The sequence below is a fragment of the Crocuta crocuta genome, unplaced genomic scaffold, assembly GCF_008692635.1.
Source record: "Crocuta crocuta isolate KB4526 unplaced genomic scaffold, BGI_CrCroc_1.0 scaffold408, whole genome shotgun sequence".
Taxonomy (NCBI): Eukaryota; Metazoa; Chordata; class Mammalia; order Carnivora; family Hyaenidae; genus Crocuta; species Crocuta crocuta.
Window position 1 is genome coordinate 1,389,431 of NW_027527444.1, and position 19,118 is coordinate 1,408,548.

Here is a 19,118-nt window from a genome sequence, read left to right on the forward strand (position 1 = left end):
AGAAGAGTCTGAACCTTCTAGGAAGACAACTTCGCGTCGCTGACAGCCTTCCCTCCCAGAACGGATGCGTCCACTCAACTGTATTCTCCTCCTCCCGCTGCTGAGGGCCTCCTCGCCCTCCACGTTTGCAGCGTGACCCTCCTCCCTTTCGTGCTGCTCTTAGCCAACACTCACTGATGATGTCCTGTGTCCCAGACAGTGGGGGGTGGCCTCTGTATACCATCTGCTGCAAAGCCTTCTACCTCCGCATTCAGCCAAAGGCTCCCTCCAGAGCTGTGGTAGGTGGACGCGGTCTGTTTATGCAAACGCCGTGTCACACGGAGTTGAGATCAGTGTTCTCTTGGTTGTCTGTTACCGCCATCTTTTCCAAATAATCACACCTGTGTTCTAGAATAAACCCCTTGCGCCGTCTGCAGATTCGCTGTTCGATAGTGTTATTTTTTACCCCTGCTCCTCTATGATCTACGCAAATCCTGGCCATGCTGCCGTGTTCACTGAAGGCTAAGGCACAGGTGGAATCTCCCATCCCAGTGCTCTGAGTGACAGCACTGTCCATCTTGACAGTGCACGTCAAACCAGCCCTGGATTCCCTCACTCCCGCGCTCCCACAGTCTCCTTTCTCTTTCAGCCGCCTGTTCCACTGGTGCGCCCAAACCTCGCCATTTCTGGAACTACAGACCCTTGTCAGAAACACCACCTCTCAAGCTCTAACTTCTCGCCTTTCCAGTTTCCTCACATCACCACCCACCTCTAGTATAATGTTAACACAAACAGTGATAGCGGGCATCTGTCTTCATTCTGAATTTCAGAGGGAAATCACTCAACATTTTTCTATTAAATATATTTGCATAGGTGAATTTTATCAAACATTAAAATTTTTTTAATGTTTTTTATTTTTTGAGAGAGAGAGAGAGAGAGAGAGAGAGAATGAGAGTGCAAATGGGGGAAGGGCAGAGACAGAGGGAGACAGAATCTGAAGCAGGCTCCAGGCTCTGAGTTGTCCAGGCTCACAGAGCCCGACCCAGGGCTCAAACTCGGGAACAGCGAGATCCTGACCTGAGGTGAAGTCGGACGTTCAATCAACCGAGCCACCCAGAGGCCCCTTTTATTGAATATTTTAATGCATCTATTAAAATGATTTTTCTCCTGGGACGCCTTGATGGCTCAGTTGGTTAGGTGTCCGACTTTTGATTTTGACTCAGGGTATGATCTCACGGTTCATGGGCTCAAGCCCTGTGTCAGGCTCTGCAATTATAAAGCAGTCCACGTTTGGGATTCTTTCTCTTTCTTCCCCTCCCCAGCCCCCTCATGCTCTCTCTCTCTCTCAAAATAAGTTAATTAATTAATTATAATAATTTTTCTCCTTTATTTTGTTAGTGTGCTAAATTATGTTCAATTTTAGTGAACCAATTTTACATTCATGTTAGATACTCAAATTGGTCATGATGCCTTAGATTTTTATACATTTTCAGAATCAGTTTGGAAATATTTGACATTTTTGTATTTATATTTATAAATGATATTGGCCTGAAATTTTTCACTTTTTCATGTAATATCCTTGACAGGTTTTGATACAAAGTGTTGTATAATGAATCTTTTTCGTATATCTGGCAAAGTTGGTGTGAGGTTGATTTTATTTCTTTCTTACACGTTGATAGAGTGCATAGGAAAAGCCATCTGGGCGTGGCATTTTCTTTGTGGGGGGAAGTTTTAAAATTACAGGTTCAACTTATTTTATAGTTAAAGGACTATTCAGGCTTTCTATTTCTTTTTGGGTCAGTTTTTCCATCAAAAATTTTCAATTTTTTACACAAAGTTATTTACAGTGTACTCTTATTATCTTTTGAATGTAAGATCCATATTGATATCTCTTTTTTCATTTCAAATTTACTTTGTGGTTCCTTCTCTCATTTTTCCTTGAGCAGTCTCATCAGAGATTTATCCATTTAACAAATCTCTTAGAAGAACCAATTTTTGGCTTTACTGATTTTTCTATTTTAAGTCTGCTTACTATTCCATTAGTGTACATTCTTATCTATTTTATTTTCTTTCTTCTACTTTTAATTTGGTGTTTTCTGCTATTCCAGTTCTAACTTTTGAGACAGACGGTTAACTCACTAACTTTCAGCCTTCATTGTGTTGTTGTTATTTTGGAATTTCTATTCTTTTAAAATTTTTTATTTATTTCTAGGAGAGAGAGAGAGACAGCGTGAGCAGGGGAGGGTCAGAGAGAGAGGGAGTCACAGACTCTGAAATAGGCTCCAGCCTCTGAGCTGGCAGTCAGCACAGAGCCCGACGCGGGGCTCGAACCCACGAACCGCGAGATCATGACCTAAGCGAAAGTCGGACGCTTAACCGACTAAGCCACCCAGGCGCCCCAAGGACTTCTATTTTTAAGTAATCTCTATACCCAACGTGGGGCTTGAACTCAAATTCCCAAGATCAAGAGTTACGTGCTCCACCAACTGATCCAGCCAGGTGCCCCTCAGTTTTCTTTGTTAACATAGCATTTAAGACTGTAAGTGCGCCTGGGTGGCTCAGTCAGTTAAGCGTCCGACTTTGGCTCAGGTCATGATCTCAGTTTGTGGGTCCAACCCCCACATCGTGCTCTGTGCTGACAGCTCAGAGTCTGGAGTCTGCTTCACATTCTGTGTCTCCCTCTCTCTCTGACCCTCCCCTGCTCATGCTGTCTCTCTCTCAGAAATAAATTTTAAAAAACATTAAAAAAAACAGTATTAGGGCTACAGATTTCCTCCCAAATAATGCTTTAGCTATACCTCACTAGGTTTGTACAAAATATTTTTATTATCATTTAGTTCGAAATATTTATAATTTCTACTGTTTTCTTTTTGTTAATTCATGAGTTATTTTCTATTTGTTAATCCATGAGAGAGAGAGGGAAAGAGAGAATCCCAAGCAGGCTCCATGCTGTCAGTGAAGAGCCTGATGTGGGGCTTGAACTCACAAACCGTTGAGATCATGACCTGAGCTGAAATCAAGAGTCTGAAGCTTAACTATAGGTTCCCCTAATCCATGAGTTATTTAGAATTATGTTTCTTCCTTTCTATCAATATAGAGACTTTAAACTTCTATTAATGATTTCTAACATAATTACATTTTGGCCAGGGAAAACATTGCTCACGTCAATCATCTGACAATTGTTGAGACTCCCTTCATGAGGTAGGATGTGATTAACTGTATGTAAATGTCTCCTGTGCACTTGAAAAAAGTATGTATTCTGCAATTTTGGGGTGGAGTGTTCTATCTATATACCCTAAGTCAATTTCTTAATTTTGCTATTCAAATTACACACATTCTTACTGATTTTTTAAAGAATTCTAATAATTATTGAAGAGGGATATGTTAGAATGCCCTAGGATAATTCTGTTGAATTATTTACTTAATTATAGGACATGGGTCTATTTTATTAGTTTCATATTTATAATTCTTAGAATGTGTGCCTCTCACCTTCGAAATTTGCAGACATCTGGAACATTAGCACACTCTTCCAAACCTCTGTCTACCTTCTCCAACTGCTACCACCAGGGTTTCTGTCTGACCAACTGCTGTTCATCCTTTAGAACTCAGTTAACCTGCCTAATTCTCCAGGTTAGGGTTAGGTGATCTTCCTCTGTATTACCAGAGTGTTTTATGTGATGTTGAACAAAACAGTTACCATATTGCATTATAATGTCTTAATTTTTGGGGTCTGAATCCTCCAGTGTTAAAGAGAATCCTCTAATCATCAAAGTCCTGTGATGACAGGAGAAATATAGGTCTCTCTCTCTTAAAAAAATAAATTATGTGTGTGTGTGTGTGTGTGTGTGTGTGTGTGTGTGTAAGTAAACTTTACCCCCAATGTGGGGCTCAAACTCACAATCCCAAGATCAAGAGTTGCATGCTCTAGTGACCAAGCCAGCCACGTACATCTAGGTCTCTTTTGTCACTGGAGTAATTATTCCTTGTACATAGAAGAGGTTCAGAAAATATTTATAGTATGAATAAATAAATTAATGCTCCTAAATTTTCATGTTTCAACCTTTTTTTTTTAAAAAAAGTTTTATTTATTTTATTTATTTAAGTAGTCTCTACACCTCACGTGGGGCTCAAAGTCACGACCCCTGAGTTCAAGAGTCACACACTCCTCTGACTGAGCCAGCAGGCACCCTTCGATTTCAACTTTTATCTCTACAGCTTCTACCCCATTTCTGGCTCTTGACTCCTTTTGCAGCTGGCATTCCTCTCAGCCTGTTGTTTTCCACCGCACCTGTTCAACCTTTAGGTCCTTTTTGCTGTGGGGCTGCTCACTCCAAGTGATCTCACCAGATGCCTCACTCTTGGTCTATAAAATGTTGAAGGTCTGCCCCAATTTTTCAATCCACATACTTTCTATACCTAGATGCCATTGTGTTACTGCCTTTCATCACAGTCCTGGGGCTAACCGAGACTTTAGATTGGTCCTGACATGGCAGTAAGACTACAAGAATCATCTAGATGGGCCTGGGATGTCCTTTGGAATCCAAATCTCTTTGGCGATATTCTCTCATTTCCCACTTTAGCCCGCTTTGTTGATGGTTGACAATGCCTGTTTTCTTGTTTATTTGTTTTGCTCACACATGGCAATTCATTCTTCCGTATCTGCAGCGATGTTCCTATGACTTCATGGACTTTGAGCCATCACCCAGTCAACCATAACTTCGGTCCCGGCTCTGTTTTGGCCACAGCCTCCAGGGTGTTACCTGGCTTTGACTCATTCCCATAATCGCCTTCCGAGAGGCGCGCCTAGACTTCCTACCACTCCCGTTGGTCCCTGGCCAAGCCTGTGGTGCAGAGAAGCACTCGATGACTGAGGACCCCAACAAATCCACTTCCTGGCACTACTTCCAACTTGTCACAAGCCAAGGGAATAAGGAGCACCTGGCTGGCTCAGTCAGAAGAACATATGATTCTTTTTTCTTTTTAAGTTTCTTTATTTTGAGAAAGAGTGTGAGGGAGAGAAAGAGAACTAGCAGGGGAGGGGCGGAAAGAGGGAGAGAGAATCCCAAGCAGTCTCTGCACTGTCAGCACAGAGCCCAGTGTAGGGCCTGAACCCATGAACCGTGAGATCATGACCTGAGCCAAAATGAAGAGTTAGATGCTCAACTGACTGAGCCACCCAGGTGTCCCAGAACGTGTGACTCTTGATCTCGGGGTTATGGGTTTGAGACCTACATTGGGTGCAGAGATTCCTTAAAAAAATACATAAACTTAAAAAAAAAAGTCAACGTAATAAGTATCATGTTCACTTACTAAAAAGTTAGTTACAGTGCAATCTGTGTAAAGCCCTAGAAATCAAGTAATAGTTTACCATTCCAGATTTTGTTTTCTCCTTTTCTTTTTTTCTTTCTGTTTTCTCTTTTAGAATTTGTATTTAATTTCTCTAATCCATAAATTTGTGGTTTGCCTAATCTCTATAGTCATGGATATAACCAGTAATAACAGAAGCATAAAAAGCTTGACAAAGCATTCATGGTAAGATAGTACAACTTTCTCATTTTATAGATGAAGAAACTAAGACTTAGAGAAGTCAAATAGATTTTCCTGGGACATTTACTTCTTTTCTTGTAGAAGAATGACTGGGGTTATGGACAACATTACAATACAAAATGCTAGTTTGTTTTTGAATATAAGTACCGATTATATAAATGTTACTGGTGCTAGTGAAGGAAACAGTAAACAAAACTAAAAGGCAACCTACGAATAGGAGTAGATATTTGCAAACGACGTATCTGATAAAGAGTTAGTATCTAAAATATATAAAGAACTTTTACAACCCAACACCCAAAAAAACAAATAACCCTACTAAAAAATGGGCAGAAGACATGAACAGACATTTTTCCAAAGAAGACATCCAGATGGCTAACAGACACATGAAAAGATGCCGCTCAACATCCCTCATCATCAGGGAAATGCAAATAAAAACTACAGTGAGATATCACCTCGCACCTGTCAGAATGATTAAAATCACATGAAACAACAAGTGTTGGCCAGGATTGGAGACCATGGGGCTCTCCTGCACTGTTGGTGGGAATGCCAACTTTGCGGCCACTGTGGAAAATGTATGGAGGTTCCTCAAAAAACTAAAAACAGAACTACCTTATGATCCAGCAATCATACTACTGGGTATTTACCCAAGGAACACAAGACCACCGGGGCGCCTGGGTGGCTCAGTCTATTAAGCATCTGACTTCAGCTTGGGTCATGCTCTCACATTTTGTGGGTTCAAGCCCCGCATCAGGCTCATGCTGACAGCTTGGAGCCTGGAGCCTGCTTTAGATTCTGTGTCTCCTTCTCTCTCTGCCACTCCCGTGTTTGCACTCTGTGTGCGTCTCTCTCTCAAAAATAAACATAAAAAAAAAAAAAAAGGAATACAAGAACACTAATTCAAAGGTATATATGCACCCCTATGTTTATAGCGGCATTATTTACAATAGCCAAGCTATGGAAGCAGCTCAAGGGTCTTTCAATTGATGAATGAATAAAGAATATCTATATAATGGAATACTACTCAGCCATAAAAAAGAATGAAATCTTGCCATTTGCAATGACATGGATGGATCTAGAGTATAATGTTAAGTGAAATAAGTCAGTCAGAGAAAGATAAATACCATAAATTCACTATGGAATTTAAGAAACAAAAACAAGCAAAGGAGAAAAAATGAGAGAGACAAATCAAGAAAGACTCTTAACTATAGAGAACAAACTAATGGTTACCAGAGGGGAGGAATGGGTTACATAGGTGATGGGGATTAAGGAGGGCACTTGTTGTGACGAGCACAGGGTGACATAAGGAAGGGCTGAATCACTACATTGTACTCCTAAGACTAACATAACAGTGCCTTTTAACTAACTGGAATTAAAATAAGGACTTAAAGGAAGGAAAACAAAAACAAAATAAATAAATGTTACTGGGTGCTGACTCGTTAAGCAAGACTTACAAACTACTCAGATTAGTAAACAAAGTTGTTTTTTTGTTGTTGCTGTTTGTTGTAATTTTGTTTTGTTTACTCATTTCACTGTTACTTTTATTTGTTTGTTGCAGGATTCACACTGCCACTGTGTGCTTACTTGCGAATGATAATGGCTTCCATTTGTAAGGATCTTCCTGAACAAGGGACTGCTCTGAGCACTTTGTATGTCATAAAATACCCCATGGAGTAGACTCTTTATGGTTTCCGTTTTGCAGATGAAGAAACTGAGGTACGATGACACGTAGTCATTTGTCTAAGGTCATACCATGAGTTAGTGTCACAGCTGTGCAAGCCGGTGCCAGGGCCTGGCCTTCACCACGGCTACCAGCCTGTTCTGATGGCTCTGCTTCCCTCTCTTCCAAGAATGACTTTCCTCTGCCTTCTTCACCAGGATATGCTTCTCATTCGCCTAGATGCTCTCAGAAGCCTCCTCCAAGTGCTCAGGAAAAGATAGGACTTCTCTTGTCTCTCGCTACACTTCTTTGCTCCCGCCCCCTTTACAGAGCACACACACCCTGTCACACTGCAGTCACGTGCCCCCAGATCGGTCTCACCCTTGGTGTGACTGTGTGAGGGCAGAGTCATGGCTTGTTCATTTGGAATCCCGGAAGGCAGCACAGTGCCTGGCACGTAGTCGACACAGTAAATGCGCTCCAGTCCCATGTAATCGATAGTAATTGAAGGAATCTGAAAGATAAGCAGTCTCTGCAAGCGTAAACTCAATGCCATTGATCTATTGATTTCTGGCATTAATGATGGGTAATGGATTGTTTTCATGGACCCTTAATGGGCTCAAACGATTAGAAAATACTCATATATTGAGGTAGCCCGAGCAGACCCTCAGCAAAATTAGAGGGTTGGTGACATCTATCTTTCGTTCTTGAAACGTGTCCTGAGAGCTTCCTGAGTGCTTTCCGTGGCCTCTCCCTGGCATCCTGCACACCCTCTTACATTTGAGTCTTACTTTTTGGTCCTTCTCAAAAGATCTCGGTTCTCTGCTTGTCCTCAAGGTTGGCAAACATGGCAAATGGGTGGAGTTGGGAGTTTTGAATGCCATTTCTCTTTCTCAGTTTGGCAAAATAAGGTGACAGGAAGAGATAACGATTCGGATTATAATCGCTGCTACTTACGGGGCCAGGCACCCGTTAATCACTTTGCAAGCATTACTGTATTTGTAATCTCCACAGAATTTATTTGAGATAGATACTGTGTCATTCCCGTTTTTCACAAGCTAGGAAATAAAGGCTGACATGATATATTTATAGTTCTGCATCTAATAAATGGCAAAGCTGGAATACCAACTCTTTTTTTTATTTTAAAAATTAAATTAAGTTTGTTTTCAAGAGACAGAGTGCAAGTGAGGAAAGGGCAGAGAGAGAGGGAGACACAGAATAGGAAGCAGGCTCCAGGCTCTGGGCTGTCAGCACAGAGCCCGACGCGGGGCTCGAACCCAAGAACATGAGATCATGACCTGAGCTGAAGTCGGACGCTCAACCGACTGGACCACCCAGGTGCCCCCCAACTCTTAACTGTCTGGCTCAAAGCTTGTCCTGTTAATCGCTGTTATAAACGTTCACACACCATGATATTTTGTGAACTGGGAGGTGTGGCCAAAACTTTAATCCAAATTATTCAAATCCTGTTAGTTACTGAGGGAAATCGTGAGGAAATATTTTTAGACATAAGGGCCAATTTGTTGCTCCCAAAATTACATCGCCTGATCTCTTAGTTGTTTGGATTTGGCCAGTGTGAAGATAAGAAAACTGGAAGAGACAGGTTAGAGAGAGTCCCCCAGGCCTTCTGTAGACCAGCTCAGTAGTCCACTGGCCAAACCAATTATCCCTTTTCAGCTTTTACCAGGCAAAGGCCAGAAGTTTGTCAAGGATCATTCATCCTTCTAGAATCAAAACAAACCTCCCACCATTCCCTGAAGAGTAAGTCTATGTCAGAAGGGAATAGATGCGAGTTCTCCTGAGCTTTCAAAGGACTTAACGGGGAGATNAAAAGCTTCTATAAAATGTAAGAAATATTGAAGAGAAAATTCCCTGGATTATCTGATTGTTAATGTGATTGTACCAAAGTTAAAAACCTCTCAGATATTTGAACATTTCTGTTCTTGGGGCTAATAATATTTTTAAAAATTTTTGTTTATTTTTTTAAATTTATTTTTTATTTTTAATATTTTTTAATTTATNGTCGAACGCTTAACCAGCTAAGCCACCCAGGCGCCCCTTGGAGCTAATAATACTAAACATATTTCTAATAGAACTGTTGGTATTTTCCCGATAAGTTAGCAATGGTGCCCGCATTTAGTATTTGCTTGATTGAAGAATTTGGTTTACTATACGGAGTATAGTACTAGCATATAATTTAAAACAACCCAACCTGGCTGGATTCCTGCATTAGGTATTATTTTCAAAAGAGTAATCATAATGTACATTTATGACAATTTCAGTGTGTGATCTTGGACAAAGCATTGAATTCTCTATTGCCTGCAGTTCCTTCAACTATAGATTAAGGGCTGGATAAGATGACTTCTAAGAATTCCTCAGAAGAACTTCTTTCTTAACTGGGAGTGTCTCATAGTAACAGTGATATTTATTTGTTAATTTATTCATCCCCGAAGCATTAATTAATTATTAATTCCTTCCAGCATTTATTAAGCACCCTACTAGACACCAAGCACTTTGCTCCATGCTATGAGTAGATAAAAGAATGAAAAGACACAATCTCGTCCCTCAAACCGTTGACGCTAATGGAATCCGGTCTGGCTCAAAGCAGGGGTGGTTACGGGTACACAGAGTAAGGGCCACCTAGCCAAAAATCTATCTCCTGAATTCTAAATTTTGTATTCCCATACTACCTAATCCTTTAGTTTAAAGCAATACTTCTCAGAATACTCCTTTGGAAAATACCGTTATTCATTTGACAGACGTGTACTGAGTGTCTGCTCTATACCTGGCTAAGTGCCGCCTTCACCAAAGCTTCCGCCATTGAGTAGGTTTGGGAAATATTGGAGTAAACAAAGCTGAAGCTCCTTAACATGTAAAACTTCTTGTCCCGGGGGCCTTATTTCGGGGGAGGAGCTCCCAGGACCCATGTCGTGCAGTGCATACTTTGATAAAGTGCCGAAGGTCCCTCTGTCTCCCCAACAATAGTGTAAGCGTATGGGGGGGCTCGTAAAATGGAAAGCTATCCAGCTATCCATGCATATATCATTCAACACCTTAACTCGAATGAGAATGTGATAGCTCTATTGAAATATTCTTCCCAGAAATCCGATTTAAGGTAATCTCTTTCTTGAGATGGCATTCCTTTCAGGACAGAATTAGAATATTAGATGAACTACAGTTTCAAGGTCTTGGCAAACTTGCAGCTGGAGCTCAACCCTAAACGGCCATGTCACCTGATTTACTAGAAATAAGGCTGTTTTTTCTGTGGGTGACGTCCCTGTTCTCAGTCTGCTGGAAGAGAGTGGGCCAAAATATACTAATTGGATGAAATGGAAATTACAGGAATTTGGAAATGGAGCCGATGAAAGCACAACCAGTACTAATCAAAGGCTAATTATTCTCAACTGGCAAGATGGCCGCCTGGGGGTGTGAGTGACACAGGCCAGCAGAGGAGAAGCCGAGGCCCGGCCTGGAGGCCACTGGCTGAGGGTGGACTTTTCCAAGAGATTCTTTTCTGTGAGTGTTCCTGATTAGTCAAGAAATGTTTCTGGGTTTGTATCCTCTTGTTTACTAGAGGAAGGGCCGCCCTGGGGGGCTGGGGGCTCTGGGCTGGAGAGCTCGTTGTGGTTAAGGGGATGACAATTATGTTTGTACCACACCCCCTGAGGACAACGAGCTCCAGGAGGGGTGTGGTTTGCTTCCTCCCTTCCTAACTACAAGTTCATGTTAGAAGATCAGATTAAAATGAAGGAAAAAGAAATTTACAGAAGGGCCTTGACTATATGAATGTGAAGGGGAGGAGGGGCTGCTTGGCCAGGACCTCAAGGTGACTGTATGTAGGAAGGTCATTAGGGTCAACGATTTTCCACCATTGCCTCCCCACGGCCTCTTTTCCAATTCTGCAGCCAACCACCTCATCACCTGCCTCACTGTGGCTTCCAATCTAATCACCCCATTTCTTAAGCAGTAGGGATAAAAGGTCTTCCCCAGACTTGATTTTAAGGCAATCCATTCCCTGAGTTGGTATCCATTCTTAGGGGTTTTATTTTTTACTTTCTTATTATTTTTTTTTTTATTTTTAAAGATAGATTTATTTATTTATTTATTTATTTATTTATTTATTTATTTATTTATTTATTTTGAAGTAATCTCTACACCTGATGTGGAGGTCAAACTCACAACTCTGAGACCAAGAGTTGAGGGGTACCCTAGGGGGCTCAGTCGGTTAAGTGCCCACTTCAGCTCAGGTCATGATCTCACAGTTCGTGAGTTCGAGCCCCGCATCGGGCTCNGAGCCGGCTAAGTGCCCCCAGTTTTAGGGGTTACAGAAAATAGAAGAAACAGCAAGCTACAGTTACCATTGTGTAGGCCCTGAAAGTCAGGGTGGAACTCACAGGAGTGACTCCGCATTTACCCTCAGTCATCCTAATTCCAGATACGTACAGAACACTAGCCAGTGTCTGGGATTTCTATCAACACCTACATGGAATGTAACACGTACACCTACGCGGAATGGAACTAATCCAGTTAATCTTTCTGAACATTCCTGCAAATAAATTACTTGGCTTGTTATTTCTGGACATTTTTTTCCCCAGGCAAATACTGAAATTGCCGAGTTTCAACAGTGATAGGAAGGGAGCTCTTTGAAATAATGGGGAACACTCTGACTTTGGGAGACCAGCCTTGGGTCAATGTGGCCAGGTACAAAGAAAAGGCTAAGAAAAATCAATGCTCCCCACATCTCTTGGGCACCCCCATGCCCTGGGAGGTTGGTGGGGAGTCTGGCGGTCTGGTGAAAGGGGGAGACCAGAGATCTGATCTCTGAGCGCTGATACAGCTTCTGATCAGGCATTTAAGAGCTAGGGTATTGGTGCACAGATTGAATTTGGGGGGAAATAAATCATAAATTACGAGGAGACCTCACGTTTACCTAGTCCAGGCTTTCACCTCTGCTCGGGCTCAGTCTGGACTGGAAAGCATCTATCTAGGACTCACTGCTTCCCAGGCAGCCCAGTGATGGTGAAGAAGTTCCATCTTAGCTTAGGCCTAAACTTACATCCTGGTAACATTTACCCTTTGGAATGGCAGAAGCAACTACAATTGACCATTAACAACATATTTGAACTGCATGGGTCCACTTATATGCAGATTTTTTTCTTTGTAAATACAGTCCAGTACTATAACTGTATTTTCTCTTCCTCAGGATTTCCTTAAGAACCATTTTTTCCTCTAGCTTACTTTCTAGTAAGAAGACAGTATATGCTACAGCAGATATGCTATGTATTTATGCATTACGTTATTGGTAAGGCTTTCGGTCAACAGTAGACTGTGCGTAGTTCTGTTTTGGGGGCATCAGAAGTGGTACATGGATTTTCAACTGTGTGGGGTTGGGGGGGGTGGCCCCGAACCCCTGCGTCGAGAGTCCACTTCCTCTTTCCTTCTACACCACTGCCTTTGCAGTGGTTGAAGACAGATACTAGTCCCTGTAAGTGTCCTCTGCTCAGATGAAGGAACGTCACAGGAAACGAGTGAGGGCTGTGCTGAGTGTGCGAACGGCCAGGGGCATTGGTCCCACCCCCCACTAGGGAAATATTCCAGATCTTGGAGTAATTCTCCTGCCCAAATCCTTTAGGAGACACAAATATTATGGGGCGCCTGGGGGGCTCAGTCAGTTGAGCGTCCGACTTTGGCTCAGGTCATGATCTCGCGGTTCGTGGGTTCGAGCCCCGTGTGGGGCTCTGTGCGGACAGCTCAGAGCCTGGAGCTGCTTCGGATTCTGTGTCTCCCTCTCTCTGACCCTCCCCTGCTCACTCTATCTCTCTATCTCTCTCAGAAATAAGTACAACATTTAAAAAATATATTAAACTAACAGTGATAACATTTGAATAAAAAGGTGTCATTTTAAAGACCTTCTTCCTCTTCCTGTTAAGCCTCTCAAATAAAGACTTTGTTAAGAAAAATTCTTAAAAAAAAAAGGAAGACAAGGAAAAAATATTTGCAAAGTATATGATAAAGGTATATTATTATTTTGTATTTTAAGTGGGCTCCATGCCTGATGTGGAGCTTGAACTCATGATCCTGAGAACCATGTGCTCTACTGATTGAGCCAGCCGGGCACCCCAAAGGTATATTCTTTTTTTTTCTTTTTTTAAGTTTATTCATTTATTATGAGAGAGAAACAGAGAGAAGAGAGAGCAGGGGAGGGGCAGAGAGACAGGGAGAGAGAGAATCCCAAGCAGGCTCTGCACTGACAGCACCAATGTGGAGCTTGAACTCATAAACCGCGAGATGATGACCTGAGCCGAAATCAGCAGTCTGACGCTTGACCGACCAAGCCACCCAGGTGCCCCTCATATATTATCCTTAATAAAGAGCTCTTACACATCTATTTATTTAATGGGCGAACAATAGCTAACGGAGCGCTTATCATGAGCTGGGGGGACTGGCATTAAACTCATTGAATTCTTACAGTGACTCTCTGGGTTCCATGCCGTCCCGTTTTACAGACACAGAAACTGAGGTGCAGTTCCTTGTTCAAGATCAAACAGCTGCTGAGTGCGACAGAGGTGGAGCCCGGCCAGGCCCTGACCGCTCCACGGTGCTGCCTCTTGTGAACGGTGATGTGGAAGAAGAAGAGAGACTGGTGGGGAGGAAAGAGGTGGCCCAGCAGCAGCGGGGGTGCGAAGAGAGAGGCACTGACGTGCTATCTGTCCAGAAGCTTCAACCTAAAACAGCTGGTGTCTGTGAAGTCACAGAGAAACAAGCACGTGTTTGTGCTGCTGGTGTTTTGCAGCCTTTCTGAAGAGAAAGGTGGGTGTCAGGTGCCCCCAAATGTGCATGGCTTTTGATTCAGAAGGGCTCTTTTGTAAGAAATTATCCTGAAGAAATAAATAAGAATGTACGCAAAGAGGGGCTCAGTTGGGTAAGTGGCCAACTCTTGGTTTTGGCTCAGGTCATGGTCTTGCAGTTCCGTGGGTTCGAGCCCCACACCAGGCTCTGTGCTGACAGTGTGGGGCCTGCTTGGGATTCTCTCTCTGCCCCTCCTGCACTTTCTCTCTCTCTCTCTCAAAATAACAAATAAATACACTTAAAAAAAAAGAAGAATGTATACAAAGGTCTAGTGACAAATATATTCCGAGTGGTTATGGTGGAATCACTGTGGTATAGAAAAGTTAGAAAAAAATACTAATTTTCAACCCTAGGAGGTGGATTAAATGGGGCAGACACATTCATGGATCAATTCATGGATCAGGACACCAGGCAACCGATAGAAAAATGTGCGGAAGAATTTTTAATACACGGCAATCTATATGTGACGCAAGTGGGAGGGAAAACACTCTAGGTTTCAATATAAGAATAAACCACTATTTTCTCCTTTTCGGTAGATCGAACAAGTGTTTATCTCTGCAGTGAGGAGTGAGAGTGAAAATACACCCCACGTTGTAAATAACGATTATCTCTTAAGTAACGGCGATTTTCATTCTCTTGGTGTCTCTTGAATTTACGCTTCTTTCTAAGTTGAACACATAAAAATCTAATCATAGAAGGAAGTAATAGGCAAAAAAAAGTTATTTTTAATTAAAAATGGGTTGGCAGAAGTAAGCAGAAAATTCCAACATGAAGAACCCATTGGGACTCTACCGTTCCCTGAGACACCTCGTTTCAAGGTCCACAGGGGTCCCTGGAAAATGAGGACTGCAGTTTCGTCTCACCATTAAAACAAAAATCCCATCAGAACACAGTAATTTCCTTGTAAAGGGGAGAGGGGCTGGCGAGGGAATCACAGGTAGAATTAGGTTTTCATCTTCCTTAAACGTGTCCACGAGGGTTTCACACCCGAGTATGAAACCTCTCGAGGGCATGTTCAGTTTGTCTCAGCCAACGTTTCCAAAGGGATTCAGACACCTACCTGGAAGCTTCTGTCCCTGCCGCCCCTGGGACAGCTCCTTTCATGGGCACTGGGGGTCTCCAGGCAAAGTCCACCTTGTAATGGCATGTTGTCTTCCTTTATCTGATGTCCCCTAAACTCTCTGCAGCTTAAGGAGGCAAGTGGCTCTTAGCGACACGCGTGAGGGTCAGGGTGCGTCATGTGCATTGTCGGTGCCTCGAAACGTAGACAGCTTGAGGCAACAGGACACGCACGGGCGTGAGCCGAGGTGTGCTGGGGGAAGTGCTCTTCCTCTCTGGCTGGAGGAAACCCATTTCCTGCGGGGCTCGGGGGTCCACACAGCTGCCCGGCTCCTCCCCAGCGCTCCACACCCTGCAGTGGGAGAAATGGCAACTCAGAACTCTCCTCCTTGCCCAGGCAGCCTCCTCTTTCCGCCCTGGGGCATTAACATTTGGGGGGGGGGGCGGAGAGGGGAGAAGGGTGTTTTAAACCCAAATATGGTACCTGAATGGCATTCGTCAAAGGGATCTGATCTTTTTACAAGTCTCAGGTGACTGTCAATACCATCTGCATATCCTAGAGCAGGAAAGTCAAGTCCATGGACTACACAGTCTTCTTGGCAGATTACGTGAAAGGTTCTCTTGCTTGGACTTGCGTGAGCAGAAAGGGACCTGGGGCTCGGGTCCCCCCACTGTGCCCCCAACCGTCTGGTGCGGTCCCGCTTCCCTTGCTTGTTCCCCGGGGGCCATCATCACCCATCCACAGAGCCCCTCAAACCAAAACCTCGGCCTCACTCCCCCAACAACGCCAGCCTCCACCCCAACGACGGAGCCCGCCAATTCTACCTCCAATGTCCTTGGACACCTCGCCTGTGACATTGCCCTGGTTCAGGCTTTCTTTTTGTGTTTTCTCCACCCATAAAATACACATTTGAAGGGCAACTTAGAAAACAAAGGATCTGCTTCTAGTTCAGACAGAGAGGGTCTGCCCTTAGAACAGAGTGTGGGCAGGAGAGACTTCCCGTGATTACAAAGGAGGAGGGGTGGGAAGTCTTGCGCGCAGATGGGTGATTGAGGAAGATCAAGGAATCACTGGTGAACGGCAGTAAGGGATGAATCAGCCTGACAGCATCATTCAAAATGGACCAAATCAGGGGCGCCTGGGTGGCTTAGTCGGTTAAGCGTCCGACTTTCGCTCAGGTCATGATCTCGCGGTTCGTGGGTTCGAGCCCCGCGTCGGGCTCTGTGCTGACTGCCGGCTCAGAGCCTGGAGCCTGTTTCAGTCTGTGTCTCCCTCTCTCTCTGACCCTCCCCTGCTCACACTGTCTCTCTCTCTCTCTCCTAGAAATAAATAAAACATTAAAACAACAACAACAACAACAAAAACCAAAATGGACCAAATCGATGTTGTGCGACCTACACGTATTTGTCTCACTGTGGCAGGACCCTGTGCTAGGGTGTGTGACTAGCAAACGGAACCCCGAGACAAGAACAAGGCTGGCCAGCGTGAAGGCAGGTGTGGAAGGAGGAGGGTGGCCGACAGAGCTCAAGGCAGCCAAAGAGCAGAGCGGCCAAGCGTGGCAGAGAAAATCAAAGAAACTAGCCTGGAACCACAGGATGCGATTGAACCATGAGGTTGACACACAGAGATTCAAGCAAGCTCGTGGGTCAAGATGCAGGAGAAGAGGGGCATCAAGACAGACTTCCGATCCCTGCAAAGGCAGCCTTATCTTAGCTATTCTCTCAGCCTGAAATGCACCTCCTCCTGAATTAGGCAGGCATGCCATCTCCTCCATGAAGTCCTCTGTGACTGCTCAGCCCACTTACTCTATCCATCACCCTCTTGGACTTCTCTGACAGGCACTTAACACTCCCTGTTATTGTCTCACTTCTTTGTTAGAGTATTCTCTGTGTCTCCCAACAAGGTGTAAGTTCATCTTGGGCAGCAGGGTCTGGGACTGCCTAGCAAGCAGTAGGTGCTTAATAAATGTACTGAATGACTGAAGGAGCCCGTGCCTGTATCTACCCCTCCCACTCGTCCTTGCATTACCAAGGGCATGGCTGCTTATGAAGTAGGAAATTTGTGAATGACGGACACCTAATTCATCCCATCTACGTTTCGATCTCTAATATATTAACACTGACATGGAAATCTCAAGTCTTTCCACCACCTACTGGTCAGACCCGATTCTCTCACTTTTCTCCAACAAATCCTCCCAACCAGCCCCCTTCATCACCTCCTTCTCAACACAGGCCCCGCCCAGTCTAACCTCCCCATGTGTCCACTGTGTCCTCAACCCTAGGGTGTCCCCTCCCCCTTTGCCCTTCCATTAAAATCTGACTGCGTTTCAGATTCCAGTCCCAATATCCCTTGAAGTCTCCCCGAATACTCAGCCTGCGAGGATTTCTCCTTCTTCCTTCTTTGACCTGCAAAACTTACCGTGTGTTTTAAACTATATATATTCTCCTATTTAATGTTGTGTGTTCTCCATCCTCTTCCCCCACAATGTCTAGCCCTGGGCGCCATCTATTATCCCTCTCATTCTCTACCTCGTGTATTCTTGGGGCACCCAGGAAGTGAATGGGGAGCAGCGAAAGAGACAAACAATGGGGGACCACAGGGAAAGGGTGGCTGAGGCAGGCCTTCATGAAGGGATGACATTTAAGCCAAGACCTAGAGTGTGAGGAGGTCCATGGCGTGAAGAGTTGGGTTGGCCAGGGTGGGAGTGGAGGCAGGGAAGTGTTCAGGTAGAGGAAGGGGTGTATTTGAAGGAAAAGAATTAGCCTTTTGGGGGGAATGAAAGAAGAAGGGTAAGCAGTGGTCAGATCCTACAGGGCTTTGAGAAAATTAGAGGAACTTGGACTTTGCCTGAAAGGTAGTGAAACATAGTGAATATATGAGGAGGAATAACGCGGACATTATTCCTTATTCCCACCGAGCTTACATTCTCGGACACTCCAAGAATCTTATAAGTTACAAAGATCATACTTGGAGCTTTGATGCATGTGGTCTTTGGGCTCTTTGAGGAAGGTCTTTGAGCTCCTACAGGAATATGGGTATGTTCTTGGGAGTCTGAAAAAGCTCTGTGAAAATTTTATAATTTTTGTTTTGAAAACCAATTCAACACTTTCTTTTTCCTCCTTCCTCCCTTCCTTCTCTCCTCTCTCTTTTTCCCTTTTTTAAAAATGTTTTTATTTTATTTTTGAGACAGAGACAGAGTACGAGCGGGGGAGGGGCAGAGAAAGAGACACACACAGAATCCGAAACAGGCTCTGGGATCTGAGCTGTCAGCACGGAGCCCGATGCGGGGCTCGAACTCATGGACTGTGAGATCATGACCTGAGCTGAAGTCAGGCGCTTAACCGACTGAGCCACCCAGGCGCCCCTCTTTCCCTTTCTTTCTTGAGAAAGAAAGCACATGTGCGCAGCAGGGGAGGGACAGAGGGAGGCTCCATGCTCAGTACAGAGCCTGACGTGAGGCTGGAACTCAACTGTGAGATCATCACCTGAGCCAAAAGCAAGAGTCGGCTGCTTATCTGACTGAGCCACCCAAGTGCTCCGCCTCTGATATTTCCTAAATCGTCTGATGGTCACTTTACAATTGAGTGTCACGTCTACGGCCATACCACCCTGAACGCGCCCGATCTCGTCTAAAATTGAGTGTCATTACACAATATTCGGGCCAGCATCCGTGTCATGGTATCAGGTATCTTCCAGTCGCCCTTCTCCCTCCCTAGCTCCCATCGCCTGCGCCTTGTCCTGCGGAACTTGACCTGCACAGGACTGTATCAAGAAGCTCCCTTAAGTCTCTTGAGTGTCTGGTTGGTTCAGCCAATGGGGAGCCGTGGCAGAAGAGGAAAAAGACAGCGGTGGGTAACTGCTAGCTCTCTCCCCTCAAGCTTGTCCCTGGGCATCTGTGCCCTGAGACCAAAGGCCACATCTCCTCTCAGGGCGACTTCTCTACTTGACTCCCTCCTTCTGTTCTGGTCACCTGTCCCCGTCCCTGGATTGAAATCCCTTTACCAGCACCCCCTCCCCCCATGTACC